The sequence below is a fragment of the Nicotiana sylvestris genome, chromosome 1, assembly GCF_000393655.2.
Source record: "Nicotiana sylvestris chromosome 1, ASM39365v2, whole genome shotgun sequence".
In the NCBI taxonomy this organism is placed as follows: domain Eukaryota; kingdom Viridiplantae; phylum Streptophyta; class Magnoliopsida; order Solanales; family Solanaceae; genus Nicotiana; species Nicotiana sylvestris.
In genome coordinates, this window is record NC_091057.1 from 121735324 (window position 1) to 121757884 (window position 22561).

At 37.5% G+C, this 22561-nt stretch overlaps 1 long non-coding RNA gene across 1 annotated transcript; it reads left to right on the forward strand.

The window, feature by feature from the left end:
* Positions 1 to 7655: 7655 nt before the first annotated feature.
* LOC104248358 (uncharacterized) lies at positions 7656 to 11072 on the forward strand. The gene is made up of 2 exons (XR_716427.2): positions 7656 to 8198; positions 10818 to 11072. It is a non-coding gene; the product is annotated as an uncharacterized lncRNA (long non-coding RNA).
* The last annotated feature ends 11489 nt before the right edge of the window (positions 11073 to 22561 follow it).

Here is a 22561-nt window from a genome sequence, read left to right on the forward strand (position 1 = left end):
CTCGTTTGCTTAGTGTGATATCCATTTCGCTCGTTAAACAATTAACTCATGATTCGCGTCAAAAACCCAATCACGACTTGATGAAATTAGACCAAACTTTCCAGCTCACTCCTATAATTCATTATCAAAATTCCGGAAGTCTCAAAATCAAATTTCGATCTCTAGAACTAAAAATGGACCTTTGGATCATTACATGCTTATGCTCAAAACGCCAAAATTTTCCAAAACATATCCGAGCCTCATGGGACCCCAACAAAACATGCCAACACACCCCATAACATAATTCAAACTTGTTCCAACCTTCGAAAAGCTCAAAACAACAACAAAACATTAAATCGCCCTCGGATTCAAGCCTACGAATTCCAAAACTTCCGAATTCCGAATTCAATCAAAAAGTCTATCAAACCTCGTCTGAATGACCTGAAATTTTGCTCACACATCACAAATGACACAACGGACCTACTCTCATTTCCGAAATTCCATTCCGACCCCGATATCAAAATCTCACCTATCAACCGGAAAACGCCAAAATCTCAATTTCGCCAATTCAAGCCTAAACCTTCCACGGATTTCCAAAATGCATTCTGATCACGCTCCTAAGTCCCAAATCACCTAACGGAGATAACCAAACCATAAAAATTCCAATCCGAGATCAAATGCAAACAAGTCAAATCTTGGTCAAACCTTTCAAATTTTAAGCTTTCAACTGAGACTGTTCTTCCAAATTCATTCTGATTAACCTGAAAACCAACACCAACGATTTACATAAGTCATAATACACCACACGGGAAAGTCATGCCCGAGAACTGGCAAGCGAAGTGCAAAAGCTCAAAACGACCGGTCGGGTCGTTACATCATAATACCTAAAGTGAAGCTACTCAAGGCCTCAAACCGCTAAACGACGCACTAGAGCTCAAAATTACCGGTCAGGGCGTTACATTCTCCCCCACTTAAACATACGTTCATCCTCGAACGTGCAAAGAACTGCTCCGGAGTTGTCCAAATCATTGTTTAACACCTCATGCACCTGCTCATGTCGTTATAACCCATGCGAGTATATTGGCTCGAGCCAGACTGAAGATTCTCCCTCTTTATTTAGTCAATAAGCCTAAGAACCAAATTCCAGCCTCTGAATTCCTCTACAATACCTGATTTTGGCATATGAACACCGTATAAATCCTTACACACCACATACAACACGACCATGCTCCTCCGCTAAAATCACATCATGCACCACATAGGTCGCTTAGCCATAACAACTTCTTCTAACAAGAAAACTGCAATTCCACGAATTCGATACCCACAACGCGCTTTATGACGCATACCAGTCCTGTTCCAACTCTCACAATACCTCCGCGAGGGAAGAGATGCATATAAACTAATAACCACCTACTGAATCAACAAATCATAGAGTCTCTCCTCTTGACAAGGACCATTACCTCATTCTGAACTGAATAGCAATATTTGCTCTTTAATATACTCTTCATAACTCTGATCGCACTGATCCCAGGTAAAATAACCTCGTCTTATCCAGTACAAGTTGTTCAGGCAATAAGCCATCTCAAACGAACTTTGGAGAAGAACTACTCAGCCTACGTAACGAATAGAACGGTGACTACATGCTATGAACCTACCTCAGGGATGAATAACAAGGCACACAAAATAGGTGTAAGGAACTATGCTCAATATCTCACTGTTGCGGCGTGCAACCAGATCCAATGTGACACTGTTGCGGTGCGCAACCCGATCCAAACATGACAATATTATGGCGTGCAACCGATCCATACAACATACCCGTGGCAGAGTGCCACGTGGTCCGCACATAATAATCAAGAATAAAACACACACACCAACCCATAATGCTTATACTTACAAAATGCCCGAATATCGACCACAAGCACGCCAAGTGCGAAAATACAACTCTGGGACACGGATAACGTCATACGCTATGAAACCCAAGCACAACTAAAGTGCGATAAATGACCTATATCTCGAGAGCCATCCTGTTCATATAACACTACAAGCTACACGGGACCTCAATACGAGTGCAAATAATTAATTTGTCTCATAACCCACATGGCACGATAGAGATTACACGGAATAGCTGACAATGGAGATAATATCCAATGCCTGAAGACTCCTCCGTAAGCAACGCTATGCTGAATGAACACACCCGGCCTGATGTAGAGCATACATTTATATTTAGACCCATCAACGAACCTCAAGCCGATTTTGATCGTACCGTACTAGGCTAATAACCTTTCAAGGATCCACAATAACTTTTTTCCATGACACATAAGAACATCTATCAAATCCAAAACAAACTCAGACCGTCCACAGCCTAAGGAATAGAATTCCTCTCAGGCAAAAACTCTCACATTAACGATAGTACCAAAATATCCATACTTGGTTTAATCCTTAACAATCAAATGACTAACATGCCAAACTTATAAAAGTCCCCCCACCCCCCTCCCCCCATGGGGTACACTCACATGACCTTCTGCTCAGGTAGGAAAGTTCGCACATCCATACCACCAATCGTTCTAATTCTATAAAGCAAATCAAGAATCCGCCAATAAATATACAAATCCTCTTACACAAAATGTCATCCTCAGGTGACACTAAAGAAAAATGCCAGCTTACTTTGAACATCTTAATTCTCCCCTGCTCATCCGAGCTCGTGACATTCTTGTCAACACTGAACCACAACCTTTATCCTTAACCTTCAAATCCCCATATCGTGCACCGTACCTATCATGCCGCTAGGCAAGAACATACAAATTCATCATAACCCCTGAGCTACTAGTAGAATAAACACTGCATTAGCTAGAAACCTTTCAAGTAGATCATTTCAGAAGAACCAACGCAACACGCAATTGAAATTCTAAACAGCAGAAAATACAAACCTCAAGTCGTGATCTAAACTGCCATAACTCTTCCGGAACTTATTTACACCACAAAGCCTTTTGAATCAAAATACCTCCTATTACCAATCAAGTTATGGTGGCTACCGAGCCTGCACGTACAACCACAAATCATATGTATAACTTCACAAGCCGAAGGAACTGATCATTGCCACAATCATGTCGATTCAACCATTACTAACCAAGCCAACTTCTTCCAGTTCACTCTTGACATGCCTTAGAAATAATAGTAGCTCCATTCAAGAATCATAACGAAACTCAACAACACTCCTCCTGAGTGATCAACTTCACGAGACTCTCTTGTCTCAATACCCACGAACCATCTACCTTCCTCATGTGCACAATGGCATCTCCAATTGGTACTAAGGCTGGCATGTAGGCCGGTCCCGGGCCTAAGTAGGCTAAGTGGGCCGGTCCCAATTTAAATGGGCTTCGCAGTTCCGGGCCTAAGTGGGCCCAAGTGGGCCCAACGGTTTTTTTTCTTTTTAAATTTTATTGAAGTTAGAGAAAAAAATGGTAATAAAAATATCTAAGGCAATTCTTTGTAAATTATATTATAGAATTGTGACCTAAATTTTTTAATTCAAATTTAAAGACAAATATATTGTAAAGAGATATTCAATGCAATGCATTATAATTTTATTATAGCATTAAAAAAATATGGCAATATCTTTCTTAGTCTTCCTCCCCCTATGGAATAAGCACAACAAGATGCTAATACCACCATTGAGAAGAAAAAGAAACTAATCAAGATGTGCCAAAATACAAGTTACATAATACAGACTAATTTTTATTCATACAAGTTACATGGTATCTCTTACAAACTTCACAAATCCATTAAGGTCCGGAGGAATTTCTGTTGGTGGTGGCGGAAAAGAAGCTTGGTCATCACCGCTTATGGGTGAAGCAGAATCCTCCGCAAGTTCAGCTAGCATTTCTTTGTAAGCTTCGTCTACCTCTGGTTGTGATTCAGCAAGTCCAAAATTTCATCTTTTCGAACGGATCCAATCTCTGAAAAGTACTGATTTTTCCAAGCTCTCCCTCATAGACGCTCTATAATCATCGAGTTAAAGTCTTGCTTGATTGAAAGCGCTCTCCAATGCCACTGTTGAAGCTTGAATAGTTAAAATATCTTGGGTCATCCTTGAAAGAACCGGAAAGTATTTTTCTTTGTCCTTCCACCATTCCAAAATATTAAAGGAGTTGTCGGGATTCACTTCCTCAATTCCCTATGACAAATAAACTTCAAGCTTATTTAGTTGTAAAAAATCACAAGTAGTAGAACCTTGAGAACCCCTGAACCCCGCCCAAGCATTAAGTGCTCTTACTCCCATGGTTCTTTTAGATGATTGAGAATCAGGAGAAGAAAGAGTTGGAACAATTGATCTAGCCTGATCTAATGCAACTTGATAAGCATTCTAAATAGTTTGAGCATTTATTTTAATTAGACTATTGCTTCCGGAAGTTTAGACAATTCCCATTCTTCAAGTGCTAAACCATTATATACAGTTTCATACCAAAATTGAGGACCTCCTAATTTCATAGTAGGATTTAACAAGGCAGCAACACCATAAATAGGGGGAATAGGGAAAAAATATTTTTTAAACTTTTTTCTCATAGAATAAATAGCAAGTTTATAAATTTTCCCACTCTCTGAAAAATGAGCAAATAAATTTGCAAGTTCTGCAATATAAACTGAACAGTTAGAAATAGTAGGATAATATTGCCCATAAAATTTATTTGTAGCAATATGAAATTTTTCTAAAAATCTACAGGTATTTTAACATTAGACCAATCCGCATTTGTAAGATGCTCATCATCATCACTTACATGAGCAATAAACGTTGAGTTTATGGGGTTTCTATATTCATATGCAACAACTAAACTTTCATACATGTAATTCCTTCTAGTTGGACAAGCTTTAGGAACCTTTCTCTCTCTTAGGCCAAATTCATCGCATTTTTTAAAATATTCTCTAAGTCTACTTCTACGGTTTGAATAAAAATGCAAGTTAAGAGCCATTTTAACCTTTTCAATTTCAATATTTAAAATTCTCATACCATTACCCACAATTAAATGGTAAATATGACAAATACATCTAATATGAAAAATGTTACTAAATGCAGGACTTAGTGTAGTGGTAAGTAAAGCTACATCATTTGTGTTACTAGTAGCATTATCCATTGAAACTGGCGTGATTTTATCAATAATGCAAAAATATCTACAAATATCTGTAACTGTGCTAGCAATAAACTGCCCTGTGTGACGTGAATTAATTATTCTAAACCAATCAAAATCTGATTTCTAGTTCACTATTCTTATGATAAGAAGTTATGTCTCATTCATGTGATGAGAAAGCTGAGAATGAAAATTAGAAAATTTCACATCTACGGCAGATTCTGTGCCCCAAATCATTTAGACTTATGAAACTAAGCGGGCGGGGAAGGTATGACCCCTCCCCCATTGAACAAAGGGGATCCGTAGGGCGGGCTCACTCACATACTGGATAGGTGACTCGGAATTATAGTGCTAGTTCCGTTCCCTCGGGGAAGAGAAAGCACGAATCTATTACAATCTTAGTAGAGAACAGAGGAGGAAGAAAAACGTTGGTTCTTCGTTCCGTCCTTGACCTATGATATGATCAATAGCTTAATCCATCCACTGGACCACCTGGAATTCTTAATTAAACCTTTACCCGAAAAAGGAAATTGGATTTTCTTATTAAATCTTCTTTTCTTATGGTATATCATGAAAAAAGAAAGTCATTTGCACCAGGCGCACTGCGCTTTCCCTTGCCCAGATGTTCGCCTTTCTAAGTCAAGTAATGGTGACCCACCGAATAGCTAACTCATTGCCACTCATTGCCACCCCCCCGACCTCTAATATATTTAATAGCTAACTCATTGCCACAAGTTTTACACTTAGCCTTATTTTGTGGAATTAGTTGAGTAAAAAAAGGCCAAACAATGAATGTTTCTGTCCGTTTGGTACATTGTTTAGAAAAAGTAGGGGTAGTAACATGAGGATCAGACGGGACATCATTTGGATTATCATTAGTTGGGTTAATTTCAGGAGCAGGACTAGTGGGTGTATCGTCATTCGGTTGCATTTCATCAAAATCTATTTCCTCTTCATCATCTTCATCAATAGTTGGATTAGAATAAAGAGCATTCATTAATTCATGGTTTAATTGTTCACCAGCACCAATATTATGGAAAAATTGACTCTCAGTAAATTATAATGAACTATTATCACTATCAAGAATAGCAAGTGTAGGACGGGTATGAGGTTTGGGTCGGGGAGCAGGGGGCAGTGAAGGAGGAACAGATTGGCCACTCTTGGATTTTCCCTTATTTTTACCAAAAAGGTATTTTAAGGAAGCCATCGCAAGTAATCAAATAATAGAAAATAAATAAAACAAACAAAAATATAATATTAAAAATTATGAGTTGGAACGAGTTTACCGAATTGACGAATAACTTATTGAAAATTGATTATCGTTGAAGACTTCAATTCACCAACTTCATAATTTTTTCACAAATTGTAACAGAAAAGTAAGCAATAGTAGAAATTACAGAAGAAAATTAGAGAGAGATTGATTTTGTGAGAAAAATGAAAGAACGAGGGGTATTTATAGTTGAAAATAGGGAAAAGTGTAATTATAAAAAGTTTGGGATTAACACAAAGTTGGGGGGTTAAATGGCTATTTTGCAAATAGCCAACAGCTATTTTAGCAGCCCAAACGGCTACTTTTTAAATGACCAAACGGGCAAAAAAAATTAAAAAAATCTGACCGTTGGGACCGTTTGGGACCGTTTAGGCCTACCAAGGGCTGTCTGGTCCCGATCTTGCGGTCCCAAAGTGAAGGACCGACCCAGAAGACCGACCCACCTCCACAGTCCAGGGCTTATCCGGTTATGGACCGTTTAGGCCTAAAAGACCACATGGGTTGCGGTCCCGAGCCTGGATCCGCCCACATGCCATCCTTAATAGGTACACCCATTCTGCAAGACCTTCCGCAAATCCGGAGCTATTTCTTCCTTTCCTTCCATACTTGTAGACATGTGATTTTTGATCCTCCCCGAAATTTTACATATTTTTAGTGCTTGGATATTAGTTTAGGCCTAATAGTACTATTTTTACTATTTTTTTAAACTTTTAACTTTATTTTATCTTTAAATAAAATTATAAAAAATATTTTCCTTTGTTTTAGCTTATTGGTATTTTGTCTAGCTAGTTTTGGTTTTAAAACTAATATAAATATAGCTTTGAAATTTTATTTTTAAAAGATAAAAAGAAAAGTTTCAAAAATAAATACTTTTACGTAGTTAATAAGACTTTTAAGTTGTAGGCCTTTAATAAGTATTGAGTAGTTTTAAATTTTCTTTAATTTAGCTATTATATTTTTATTTTTAGTTATTTCCTACTAATTAAATAATTAGTATTGTTTGGCTTATCTAAAAAAAAAGAGAAGAAAAGAAAGAAAATTGAAAAACAAACAAACGAAAAAAGAAAGAAAGAAACAAAACAAGAAAACAACGAAAAATGAAAGAAAGAACCGAAGTACGTAGTAGAAAAGAGCAAGAGTATAAGAAACAAAAATTGAAAGTGATCCCATTTTACTCTTTTTCTTCCCCATCACGTGCCTTCCCATTTTTTATATATTTTTCTTCAAAATTCTTTCTTTTTTCCTAAACCAACTATAATGTTTTCATCTGACCTTTACACACTATTCTTTGATTCACATTTTCTGACATATACAATTTTACACACTATTCTTGATTCACAATTTGGAGGACTCACCACACCACACTTTAAAAAATGGATTAAGAATAGAGGAACCCTAGAGTCACCTTTAGAGAACCAGCCGCAGCAGCCCCAATCTGCCGGCCTCCGCCCCCTCAACACCAACAACACAACCGCACAACCTTAAACACCCCATTCTAGCACCGGACTCCACAAAAAAACAACACCAGCGACCCCTTCTTCAACCGAACAGACCCAAGAGAACACCGATCTCCATCCATCAGACCATCCTTCAACTCCTCCTCTCACTAAACCAGCGGCGAACTCGTCAGAAATGCCGCACACACACACACAGAGGCACGAGCAGTAGAGAGTACAGGGAGCTGACAGCCGCAAACCACCCCAAATAGTCCATTTCCATGACTGTTCCGGCGAAATCGAAGTTCGAATCCCCGGTGCCGTTCGAGTTCCCATCAATCTGTTCCCGTGTCATCTTCACGGTTCAGACTCGGTTCGCCGAAGTTAGAGGTAATCAAATTCATATATTAAAAGAAGTTTGCTCATTTGAGGTCCGTTTCTAAATCTTATGCTACAAATTTGTTCGTATTTGTTATTGTGTGAGTGAATTTGTATTATCTTCCCGGAATGCACTCTTATAATAGAATTTCATATGAGTTTGCAATTTGCTTTATATTTTATTATGTTCGTCATTTTAGAGCTTAAATGGATTTTTAATGCTAAGAGAAGTTGATGATTGAATTCAGCGTTTCCGTAATTAATTACTGAAATCATTTCGTGTGGGTCAGGTGGAATTGATTTGTATGATCAGTATTCTTTGAGTCAATTGAATCATAGGTCGAGAAAATAGAGTGACATTAAACTTTAGAATTGGTTTTAACCATAGATTCTGCAAAACAATTGGGATTAATCATTTTATTACTTAAGCCGTAAATACTTTGGTAGGAAAACTTTAGGATTTTATATTGTAATTCGAGGTTAAAGGTTATCCCCTTTAATTTATTATCTTATCCGGGGAATGTCCGAGTAGCTTGTAAATATTTTACTCTGGGAATGTCCCGAAGTACATGTAATTAAAAGGCTAGAGATGGACATCATCGAGGAAGTGTAGTATAAGATATTTAGTACTCTTATTTTTATTTTTCTTTCTTAATTTTATTTTCTTTTATTTAGCTGGTGATAGCCTCGAGCCTCTTGTGTGTTTATTTTCTTTTCGTGTGTTGTCGCCTCAATTAGAATATCCTTTAAAGCCAACTTGATCATGTACGTAACCGTGACTTTCACGGGATTTGGGGAGTGTCTAACACCTTCTCCCCGAGTCAAATGAACCTCCTTACCCGAATCTCTGGTGCAAACTTAGTTTTGGAGTTCAAAGTGTTTTAAAAGGAAAAATTATTCTTTTAAAATGGTGATCTGGCACACCGAAACCAATATCAGGTGGCGACTCTGAAATACCCTTTTGAACACAATTCTTTGTCACTTTCATAATTGAAAACCCTTTTGTCACTTTTATTAATTTAAGAGGGTTAGTGAAGTTGGTTGAAAAAAAGGGGTGTGACAGCTCTGACAACTCTGTCAGGGACTTGCAGGTTCGAGCTGGTACTTGATCTTGTTGGCTTTTAGAATATCCGGTTGAGGCGTTTATGTTTTTTTAGCTTTATCTGACTTTTATTATGTTTTTATACTTTGTTAATATCTGCTAGTTGTTTATGTGTTTACAGTTTTCTTTTTATGTGCTTACTGCTTTATAATTGTCATCATATGCATTATCCGGTCAATTCTTTCTACAACAAATCTCGGAGTGCGCATCGCGTACATGAACTCTTTGTTGAGTCACCCTTATTTTAGGAGGAGGGGCCATCAGACATATGAAGTGGGTGAAAGGCTTGAGCAGCCACCATCGACCATACGCTCCCCTGAATTACCTTGTTAGTGAACCCCAAACTTAGGTCAGCCTTTAGGTCATTCTTATTTGCATCATGTTATTTGGACCTAGTAGAGCTCGGTCCCAGGCACCGTGCCCCATTGTAGGAAGTCTATCCAAATTTTGTCAAAATGGGCCCGTGCCCCAAATAAAATAAAAAATAAAATAAAAGACATTCAATCATCCCTATGTGATACATGTTGCATCTTTGAGGGTAAAAAGGTCATTTGGCGGACTAATGTTTGGGAAAGAAGGGTGTAAAATGAAGCAAGTAGGGCCCAATTATATTTTTCTTTCACAACTTTTTTCAAGAAAACCCAAAAAAAATTGAAAATGAAAAATCCAAAAAGATTTTGCATCATTTTCCAAAAAAAGAGAAAAAAAAGAGAAAAAAAAATACAAAAAGATTTTATATTTTTCATCATCTTTCCAAAAAAAAAAGAAAAGATATAGTTTCTTCGAATTAGTTGCATTTTTTAAAGGCTTTCTCCCATGTCCAATCTTCCCGAACTACGTGAACTTGATTCTCGTCTTTCGGAGAGGGATACGTAGGCAACCCACGTAGGGTCCGGTCTTTCTTAGTAAGCCTTAGGTTCTTGGCTTCGCGGGGTCTTAGCCAAATCTTGTATATTTAGCCACTTTTGGCCACAACGACTTTGTTGCAAAATAGGGTTATTTTGCAAAGTGGCTTGCTGAACCGTGTTTGGAGAGTCTAGAATCTACAATTAGCTGCCTCTTTACTTCAAAGCCCGTTCCTAGTGAATCTTGCATGTCTAGCCACTTTTGGCCACATCGACCATTCTTGCAAAAATGGGGTCATTTGCGCAAAAGTGGTTCACTGACCCATATCTTATGATCTTGAGTCCACAACTAGGTGTCATATTATTTTAAGGTCCGTCCTTATTGAATTTGCATCTTTAGCTACTTTTGGCCATATCGGCAGTTTTTGCCAAAATTGGTCATTTTTGCAAATTAATTTTGGGTCATGATTATTGGGAGTTTGAATCCATATAATCCTTAGTGAGGCATTTCCCATGTCTATGAAGTCAATCTTGTTGAGTTTACACTTCTAGCCACTATTGACCACATAATTTAATTTTCACAAATAGCTCAATCGTTTCTTGCATGTGTCCCATAGGAGGTGTTGTGGCGTCGCATAGTGTCTTGAGTCGCTAACTCTATTTTGTCTTATTTTTCTCATTCAGGTATGAATTAGTGTACCAGGATTCGAGCATGACAGATACCCTAGGACTACATTCAGAAGCTGCTTTAGGAGCCTTTTTATGTTTTTGAGTCTATTATTCATGTTTTACTTTCTAGTCCTGTACAATAGTATTCAATCATTTAGTTGGTATTGTCGTAGTATAGTTTAGTTTGTCAAGTCTCTCATTATCGTACTTCCTATTTTGTATTTGAAAAAAAAGAAGTTATAAATGGAAAATTCAAAAAGATTTGTTTTAGTTTATTTTGTCCATTATTTTCCAGAACACACTTGATCTGATTCATGAGGGACATGATACGTAGGCAACATATATAGGGTTCGATCGAATTATTTTTTAAAACTAAAAAGAAAAAAAAAAGAAAAAAAGGCGAAATTGTGGATGTGAGAATTGAAAGGAAAGAAAAGAGTGTTTATGAGAAAGGAAAAAGAGGGAAAAAATGAGCAAGCCAGGAAGTGCTTGAAAAGAAAGAAAAGAGAAAGTTGAAATGAACAAAATTGGGATGATGCCAAATGACCTTGTGACCCTCGAAGTCATTCTAAAACCGTTAATTGTTGCTAGGGGCATTGCATGCAATGTGATATTTCTATCTGATAAATGTCCTAACGCTAACATGTTGGCTTTATTTTGCTCCTCTTTGTTACTTTCATTGTTATCATAACAGAGGGTGGTTAGTTTGTGGCACTTTGGCGATTCATCCGTACAATACAAGGTCAAAGAGCAAGGTAGCCATGGTTAGCAAAGACTTAGAAACAGGAGTTGTCGACCCATCGAGGGAGATTGTGGAGTCGGAATCTGAATTGAACAAGGAGGTCAAAAGGCTGAAACAACAAATGTCTGAAATGTGTCAAGTATGGGCCAATGGTCAAGGACCACCCCTTTCTTATGATTTTCCAGAGTTTACACCCATCTCGACTACTACCACTCCGGTTTTATTGTCCGATCAATTCTATCCATTTAGGTTCAGTCTTTATCCCAATTGTACGACTATAGCTGGAACCTCTGTTGTGCACTCCCAAAGCGTGCCATTGACAACCAATCAGATAGGGGTGTGCATTTGATTTTGACCCTTATCGATTATCGATTTGTACATATGCTTATCGTTATCGTTTCAATAAGATTTTGATTTTCTTGATTTCGATTTATCGATTTTTGGAGCTTATCGATTCAGTTATCGATTACACCAATAAGAAAATTTGCGGGATTCCGCGGAAAGTATATTGCTATAAACACGCCTAACTAATATGGACAAAAAGAAGCTAAAATAAGACGAACACTGTTTATAACATAAAAATTGTGTCAACAAGCACATGCAACGAAACTAAAGTAAGGGATCAAATGTATGCCACCAACACTCCAACGGTATAAAAAAATACATCATCACGGCTAATTCTGTTTTCCATTAATTTGAACTTCATTCCCTTGAGCTTTAAATATAATCATTCCTTAAATGTGGTAGATGAAATAATAAGGTTAGAGACTTAGGGTAAATGAAAGGGTATTATAGAATAAGGGGAAAAAATTGTCTTTTTAGTATATCTTATCGGTTTATCGATAAACCATAACCGAAAAGGACAAAATTGAAATCGAAATCGATAACTCGATAGGAAAATTTCAAAATTGAAATCGATAAATCGATAACAAATAATCGATTCGATTTATCGATAAATCGATTCGAATGCACACCCATACAATCAGACAACCACTACAGTTATGCATGTCTTCACCATCCTCAGTCTACGGTGGTGCAGAGGAAAACTCATGAGTCACAATTTGCTACCCAACAAGAACAATACCATTCTCCTGAGTACCATTCTTACCTATTTGATGTTCCTGCAAAGATTGAGAAGCCTGGTCGAAAGATAGCACCGGAAGAAATAACCCAAAGATTGAAAAGCTTGGAACAACAGTTGAAAAACATACAAGGGTTGGCAGGTAAGAAGAGTATTGCCTTCAAGGATCTATGTATGTTCCTCAATGTTCGTTTGCCACTTGGTTTCAAGACTCCCAAATTTGAAAAGTATGATGGACATGGAAACCCCATAGCCCACCTGAAAAAGTATAGCAATCAATTAAGAGGTGCGAGAGGAAATGAAGAATTACCGATGGCTTATTTTGGGGAAAGCCTTATGGGTGTAGCCTCCGAATGGTTTATGGGTCAAGACACATCTTGTTGGTATGTCTGGGATGATATGGCCCAAGCCTTTGTCAAACAGTTCCAATATAACATTGACATCGCCCCTGACCTTAATTTCCTTTCAAATCTGAATAAGAAACCAACTGAAAGCTTTAGGGAATATGCAATTAAGTGAAGAGAACAAACAGCTAGAGTTAAGCCACTCATGGATGACCACGAGCTAATCACTATCTTTCTTCAGGATTAAGAGCCTGATTACTTCAAAACATGATGTCCGCAGTTGGCAAATCATTCTTGGAAGCAATCAAAATGGGAGAAATGGTGGAGAATGGCCTTAAGACAGGCAAAATTATTAGTCAAGCAACTCTCAAAGCTGCAACTCAGGCTGTCCAAATTGAATCTGGTAATTTTAGTGGCACGAGTGAGAAGGTTGAAGAAATCATAATGACATCAAGGTCGAGAAGTGGTCCTAGAAGAACATCTCGAAGGCATGACCAGCCTTGTTTGTTTTTTGACGATTCCCCTGAGAACCCGCAATACTCTGTTGCTCCATCCATTATGTTGTCCAGCCACCAAGACACCCCAGAAGGCGAGCGCCAGCACCGCAAAATCTCCACCAGCCTCCACAAAATTTTCAAGTGCCCCATAACACACATCCAAGCCAGGGGTATAGAGGTAAACAAAGGCTGAAAGATAATTTTACATCGATAGGAGAGTCCTATGCAAGCTTGTTTGAGAAATTAAAGCATTATGACCTGATTGCACATATTCCTCCGAATCACGTGGACCCGCGTGCAAGAAGCTTTGATCCTTCTAAAAGGTGTGAATAACATTCCAATGCCCAGTGGCACAATGTCGAAAGTTGTCGGGATTTGAAAAGAGAGATAGAAAGAATGATTCAAGAAGGGATAATTGTGGTTCAGGACAGTGACACCCAGAATTTTGCGCAATCCTTTACCTGCACATGATGATACATACTTTGTGGGGAAGATGCATGGTGATAGGGAGTATGAGAATCCTCTTGGGAACTTGCTGACTGAAGTTAATGATATTGAAACTGGTGAAGGTCCTAGTAATTTTGATGTGCAATCCAGTGGCTAAGATGTCGAGCTTAGTAATTGGAAAGGCACTCATTTCTTGGCTAGCCAGGGAGGAGTTTTGGTGGTTTATTTTGTTGTCATTTCGGTTGTCCGGGTTATTTCAGGGTTGTAATCTAGATGTTGTTTTATGGCTCAAACTCTTTATTTCTTTTTGCCTAGTTCGTTTTATTATAGTAACTCGTCTAGTGTTATCTAGGATTGTTCCAGGGTTGCAACCCATGTCTATTTTGCTTGTTTTGTTCAAATCCTTTTCACCATCTATTTAATGCAATCTCCTATTTATATTAGTTCTAGTCAGTTTTTGTTTAGGTTACTTTTCCTTTTATAGTCCTTTTAAGCCTGACTCTAGTGACATGACATGCACGCATAATTCTCAGCCTTGTCTTGAAAGTTAGTTTAATCATGAAGCAATGATCAGTTTTGAACATGATAAAAAGAGGCATTTGAGGAAACAAGTAAAGATTCATGCATTCTGAGATAGCCTGAAGTTTAAATTGAGTGAAGCTGAGGCAGTAAATCTGGGAAATTAAGAGGTTGATAAGAGCATACAATAAGGAAATGTCTCTCAAGTAGTTTGAGGAAAATCAGTCAGTGTTGAAATGCATTCTTCCACATCAATATAAGGTTGAGTCAAGTCTGCTTTGAACTGGTAATGATCATTCATTGGGACAAAGGTATTGCTCGTCGACCCTTTCTGTTTGTGATGATGTCATCAATAGATACTGTACATGATTTCTTTACTTATCTTCAATTGCATGCTTGTACTTGGCATTTTTAAAGTTTGGTATGACAAAGACATTTTATTCTGCTACCCCAAACACTTTTATCTTTTGCTACCCTTTTTGAGCCTTAATTTGCTTTGTTCCATACACCTCTTTTGGAATCAGAAGTAGAGTTGGGAACTAGAAAAGAAAAAAGAAAAGAGAAAAGGAAGAAAAAGAAAGAAAAAAAATAAAGAAAAAAAGAAAAAGAAAGAAAAGGAAAAAAAAGAAAAGAAAACCCAACTTTGTATTTGAACTACGTTCGACCTGATTCTTGTCACCACAAGATACGTAGGCAGCCTTATGGTTTGGTCACACCAAATAAAATATATTTCATAATCTCCGAAGTCAAGAGTGAGGCAGATTTTCTTAGAAATCACATCAAAGCAAAAATCCAAAAAAAATGCAAAAAGAAAAGAAAAAAACAAAAAACAATGCAGCATTTCTGTCAAGGTTTCATATGGATGTGAATGCAGCTTTACAAACTCTTACTATTGAATCTGGGCAACTGATGGATGATAATGCATTAGCTGCAACTGTTCGAGCTTTTATTGCCAAAAATAATGCAGAAGTAGCAGAGATAGAGCAAAGTGACAATGTTGAAAAACAGCCAGGTCTTACAGTTTCACAATTGGAAGATAATGTTGCTCAGAATACAACTGGTACTCGAGTTAATGCTGGGGTCGAACCAATTTTTGGGCAATTTGATGTTAGACATGAGCAAAAGGGTATTGTTATGGAGGTGAACACTGGTAAATCAGTTGGTGCAGGTAAGGGCAATAATACAAATCCAAAAGAGGGGGTTTGGAACGTGGTTTCAGCAAGAAAATCACTTACGAAATAGGTGGTATCACCAAGACAAAAAACAACAAGTTTTCAACCAAATGATTCTAATTGGTGACCAGCCCAAATGTTTTTGACGCACTGGCAGGTATGGAGGATGAACACCTAGATTCAACAATTCCAAAAGAGGATGGGATGGACAAGCAACTATTTCTTTTCACCAACATTGAAAGAGAAGGCAAAGACAGTACGAAATTAGCCGACAAAGTGACTGTTCGGCCAATTGAGTCAATGAAAAACCAGGTGGATGAACTAATGGGTAAGGCACACAGTTCGAATATTCCTACACTGCAATTCTCAAGCCCTCACTTGGAACAAATCATTAAAGATGCTCAGATTGCGATGATGACGAATGCTAATATGGTTAAACAACCTTTGGTCACTTTGAACTCTTCCGTTTTTGAAGTGCCATCACAATCTTTGGAGTCTTTTGGAAAGTATGGTGGGGATCCCGGTCAGTTAATGTTGTCAACTGGAAACAATAATGAATTTATTAAGACAAATGTGAGGGAGATGGAAATTAAATCCAAACTTTGGCAGCACCAACGAGAGGATGATGATGATGAAGCTTGGGATGCTGATTTTGCGGGGGAGTCGACAGATGAAGGTGAGCAATATAGTGGAGATGAGGAGTTGCGTTCAGTTGGCTCACCTGCATTGCCAAAAATTGGCAGCTCGTCAAAATTGAACTCAAGCAGCAAGCTCAATGCGAAGGCTCAAGTTTTTGTTCCTAAAAATATTCAGCAGCATGGTGCAAAAAGCAGAACATATGTGGTTTCGATCACTGGGCAGCAACAGTTTTTTAATAACACTCCAACTCTTAGGAGTGATAATGAACAATATGCAACAACAAGGACAACCCCTCGACATCAGCACCAATTGGTAGGCAGTCCAAATGAAGTAATTTCAACTACAAGTAATGAACGACAGCTCAATCAAAATAGTCAAAAAACGAAAATTGAGAAACCTGGGCATCAACAGTTGAATGCAGACAATTTTGGAGCAAAATCGACTGGACAACAACAGATTTTTGCGAACACTTCAGCTGCTATTTGCGTGGTGGATCAATATGTAGCAACAAGATCAAATCATGGAAAGCAACAACAAATCGCAAGCTCTCCAGATGTAGAAATTTCAAAGCCAAAAACTGGACAGCAGCAGCAGATTTTAAAGGTGCCATTTATTAGCTCGGAGGACAGAAAACTACTGGATGCAATGGTAAATTTCAAACATGTAAATTCTTTAATACCTATTGCGTTTAGCACTGATCGTGTGAATAAAAGCAGAAACAAAATGCAATATATTGAATTACAATAAAAAAAGGCAACGCTGGCAAAGATACAAGATGGAGATGCCTTGATGGCACAGGGTACATTTCAAGATGTGCCAAATTCAGTGAAGCTGGGAAGAGATATATATGAAGAGGGAGAGGAAGATGAACTCTTAAGTACATTCCGGGCAGAGGCAGCAAGAAAAGGAGATTTATCACCTATGCATAGCGGCAAAGGTAAGAATACTCATATAAGGAAAAATAGTTGGGACGACAAGGTTAGTGAATTTTTAAATGTTAGACGACTTCCAATGAGAGTTGCCAAACAAAAGCAGGCTTCCCCAACTACATCCACAAGGTCCAACCGTTCAAAAAAGAAATGATGTTTTTTCAATACATTTTGAAGTGGGTTGATGAAGACGACAAAGAGGTACAACTTGAAGAAGTTGCGAGCATGGACAAGAAGAGACAAGAATTTAATTCTTACTACATTCTATTTTATCATTTTATAAGTATTATCATTTGCAATATCATCACAGAGTATGTTATAAACTCTGTGATGATCATTGAATATTTGGTCCGTTCAAGTTCTTATTTTTTACATGCTTGTTAATAGGTGAGGCTTTTTCTTTGCCTCAATAGGATTAGTAAGGTAAGGTTTAGCCCGGTTTGAGTTGCCTTGGTCCTATGTCTTTGGAAAAATATCTACATGGCTATGAGATTATATGCCCTCGTGACACTTTGCCGGCAGCTACACCATGAATCCTCTACATGAGGCTGCCATCATAAGGAAATGTGAGGCGCAGAGGAGTGATTATATAGCCAAGGTATATGGGTAACAATACTGGTGCTATTGTCCCCCTTATTTGTACTTTTCCTAATTGTTGTATTTTTCTTTTCTTTTCTTAATAAAAAGCTAGCCCTAGGCGCTTGCCTAGCGGATTGCCAAAAAAAAAATCCCCAAACTCCAAGAAACTGGGGTAGAAGTTTTATTTTTGCCAAAAGGCCTGATTCCAGAAGTTGTAATTTTGAACCCTTTCATCTTAAATTATTTTGAGCCTTCATGCCACCCTTTCTTTCCAACCCTGCCTAAAAGCCTACATTACGGTCCAAAGAAAGAACTTCTGACCAATCTTTGAGGATGTCAAATCAAGTGCGTGGTGAAAGTATGATCTTCTTGTATCATGGATAATACCTTGTTCTCGATGAAAACTCTCATGGGCACAGAAACGCGACGGTGAGTTGAGAAAAGAGCAAAATGAGAGAGGCTTGATGGTGAAAATCCTTCAGGGCACTACAAGTCGACTGAGGATTGTGGATCAGATGAGACAATTGAAGCGCTAAAGCCCAATTTCACAGCGAAGAGGTACAACAAGAGTTGAATAATAAACTTGCTTGAGAGATTAGGCCACTTAATCCAAAGGTGCATGTCATGATCATTTAATTTGGCATCCACATCTGATAAGTTTCTACTTTGTAATTTTTTGTTAGGTATCATCTCTTTCCAATTGTCCCTTATTTTATTCCTCTTATTTTGTTTGAGTCTCTTCTTGAGTCTGTTTGGTCAGAAAAAGTGAGAAATGACTTCAAAATTTTCTACCAGCTTTCTAATTGCACAAAACGAATTTGGCTGGCACATCAAAGTGGCATAAGTCAGGGAAAAGTGGTATGCGCACTGAGTTGGTAATAATCAACATGCTTTGGGATTCATGTGAAATGCAAGGGTTCGGTAAATATTAATTCATGAGCAAAATGCAACAGATAGAGGATATTGGGATCGAATGGAGCAGAGGTGTTTTCTGTGATAAGGGTTGAAAAAAAATGGGTAGTCGATAACAGGCAAGATCTTTCAAGTTTAAATCAAAGTTATCTTGGCAAGTGCAGAAGCAGCCGCCTTCAAGGTCAAGGCCACAAACTAACCACCACATTTAAACTCACAAGTTTTCTTTATTTGAAACAGGAACAAAGCAGTGCAAGCAAGTTGGTTCAAAAACAAGAAAAAAAGAGGAAGAAGAAGAAGAAGAAGAAGAAGAAGAAGAAGAACCGACAAAGGGAAGTTTCTCAAATTTTTGCCCTTACCTGTCTTGCTAGTGTACATAAAATGTTGCCATTGTTCTTCACATTTTTCCTCCTAGGATAAAAAGTCCTAGTCTGATGGATTTCCCCCCAATCAGAAATCTTAGTCTGATGAATCTTTCTCCTAAGATAAAAGACCTAGTCTGATGAATTTTCTCCTAGGATCAAAATCTTAGTTTGATGAATTTTTCTCCTAAGATAGAAGACCTAGTCTGATGAATTTTCTCATAAGATCAAAATCTTAGTTTGATAAATCTTTCTCCTAAGATAAAAAGACCTAGTCTGATGAATTTTCTCCTAGGATCAAATCTTAGTCTGATGAATCTTTCTCCTAAGATAAAAAGACCTAATCTGATGAATTTTCTCCTAGGATCAAAATCTTAGTCTGATGAATCTTTCTCCTAAGATAGAAGACCTAGTCTGATGAACTTTCTCCTAGGATAGAAATCTTAGTCGGATGAATCTTTCTCCTAAGATAACAAAAAGGGACCTAGTCTAATGAAGTTTCTCTTAGGATCAATCTTTAGTTTTCTTAAGTTATTAATCTTTAGTTTTCTTGAAATCACGGGTCTTGCCTGGAGAATAGGGTCAATTTTACTTTAGTCAAGCTTAATTTATAGTTTTCCTCAAGCTCAATCTTAAATCTAGGAGACGCACTTCCTAGTCTGGGTCATTAAGATTTTATTCTTAGCAGACGCACTTGCTAGTCAAATATTCTTGGTTTTATTCACAGGAGATGCACATCCTTGTCAAGTCTTTAGTTTTACTCTCATCATTGCATTAATAGGATAGGTGATTTACAGTTTTGCTAACAACTCACAAATTTTCCTAGTGCAAACTGTGGCAGAAAATTTTGTTTGTTTTGTTGTTTTGATTGCAGGCACCCACCTGGAGAATGAGGGAATTCGTTTCGGAATTATTTCGGGTTTTGGCAATCAGGCGCCCACCTGGAGAACAGGGAAATACAATTCAAGTTTTGTCAATCAGGCGTCCACCTAGAGAACAAGAGAATATTGTTCAAGTTTTTTCAATCAGGCGCTCACCTGGAGAACAAGGGAATACAGTTCAAGTTTTGGCAATCAGGCGTCCACCTGGAGAACAAGGAAATACATTTCAAGTTTTAGCAATCAGGCGCCCACCTGGAGAACAAGAGAAGTCATTTCAGAATCCAATTTAAGTTAGAAGTAGCATAAGCTCGCGGCAAGAATGCGAGTCAATAGTCCGAGATGATCAACAGAAGTAATCTCAATCAAGAATAAAAAAAACAAAAAAAAAAGAAAAAGAAAAAGAAAAGGGAAGTGAATCCAAAATGCAGAAGCTGAGACAAGAGGTGGATTGCTCAAGACATGACTAAAATCACAAGCATGGTGTGTCCGGTTTTGATCCGAAAAACTGAGAAAAATGAACTAGCACCTGCAGCTAGCAAACGTCAAGATTCAAATCTAAAGTCTGCATGAAGAACCATTCAAGACTCAAGATCAAGCTTCAAAAGACTTATAGATAGGAATCTTGTAACTCATAGTTGACAGGCTTAGTTAGTCTTTTTCATTTTTTGATTTTGATGTAATAACAGGACCGCGGACCGGAACCTCGACAGAACGACACCTCGACCGACTTTCCACTTCAGTATACTCCATCACCTCATTCACTTCTGAACTACACGTGGCCTGATTCCTTTATTGCCAAGGATATGTAGGCAGCTTAGATACCAAGGCTCGGTCACATTCTCTTCCTTTCTCTTAGTTTTTGGTCTCTCTAAATAAGGGTCGGGGGTCAAAAAATATATCTTGTCGTTCTTTGTCTGAAAACTCTTCGTGTTTCCAGTCAAAGAGGGGCAGCTGCAAATATGTGATTTTTGACCCTCCCGAAATTTTACACATTTTTAGTGCTTGGATATTAGTTTAGGCCTAATAGTACTATTTTCACTATTTTTTTTAACTTTTAACTTTATTTTATCTTTAAATAAAATTATAAAAAATATTTTCCTTTATTTTAGCTTGTTGGTATTTTGTCTAGCTAGTTTTGGTTTGAAACTAATACTAATATAGCTTTGAAATTTTATTTTTTAAAAGATAAAAAGAAAAGTTTCAAAAATAAATACTTTTACGTAGTTAATAAGACTTTTAAGTTGTAGGCCTTTAATAAGTATTGAGTAGTTTTAAAATTTCTTTAATTTAGCTATTATATTTTTATTTTTAGTTATTTTCTACTAATTAAATAATTAGTATTGTTTGGCTTATCTTAAAAAAAAGAGAAGAAAAGAAAGAAAAATGAAAAACAAACAAACGAAAAAAAAAAGAAAAAAACAAAACAAGAAAACAACGAAAAATGAAAGAAAGAAACGAAGTAGTAGAAAAGAGCAAGAGTATAAGAAACAAAAATTCAAAGTGGTCCCATTTTACTCTTTTTCTTCCCCATCACGTGCCTTCCCATTTTTTTTATATATTTTTCTTCAAAATTCTTTCTTTTTCCTAAACCAACTAAAATGTTTTCGTCTGACCTTTACACACTATTCTTGATTCACATTTTCTGACATATACAATTTTACACACTCCACTCACTGAAATTTGGAGGACTCACCACACCAGACTTTAAAAAATGGATTAAGAATAGAGGAACCCTAGAGTCACCTTTAGAGAATATTCTTTAAAGCCAACTTGATCATGTACGCAACCGTGACTTTCACGGGATTTGGGGAGTGTCTAACACCTTTTGCCCGAGTCAAATGAACCTTCTTACCCGATCTTTGGTGTAGACTTAGTTTTGGAGTTCAAAGTGTTTTAAAAAGAACAATTATTTTTTTAAAACGGTGACCTAGCACACCGAAACCAATGTTAGGTGGCGACTCTGAAAAATCCTTTTGAACACAATTCTTTGCCACTTTCATAATTGAAAACTCTTTTGAGCTTCAAAAATCACTTTTATTAATTTAAGAGGGTTAGTAAAGTTGGTTGAAAAAAAAGGGTGTGACAATACTGCACCACATACCCGATGATAACATAGAACACTCCAAGTCTAGTTGACAATCCACTGCAAAAACTCGATCATTAACCACACTACGGACTCAAAATCCTTAGCACTACACTTAAATTCTTGAACCTACTAGGACTATTGTTGAGAGTCAACCACTTTGACCTGGTCCTGAATATAACCAACTCTGACGCTCTTCTAGCACATGAACACCCTCTAAAAGAAGCAACCGGTTGAGTTCCTTTCCTTGTACATCACCTCCATAAGAAGCATAAACCTTGAGTCTTCCCAAAATTTGCACATGAATTGATAAGGCGAAATATAGCACACATTCATCAAATCCTTTGCTCGAATTACCCTAGATGTTTTCTTTTTTTAATCATAAATAATCCACAAATGCACCGCTAACCAGAGGTCGTACAAGCAGACAACCACGCAATTCAATCATAGACGGTGGACTCCCCCACTTAGCTTTAAGCTACCATCACATACTGTAAAACCCACAAAGATTCCTCCTTCTCAATCACCCTGATCTTGCACCGTTAACCCGCCGAATTTCTCGAAGTCTTTTG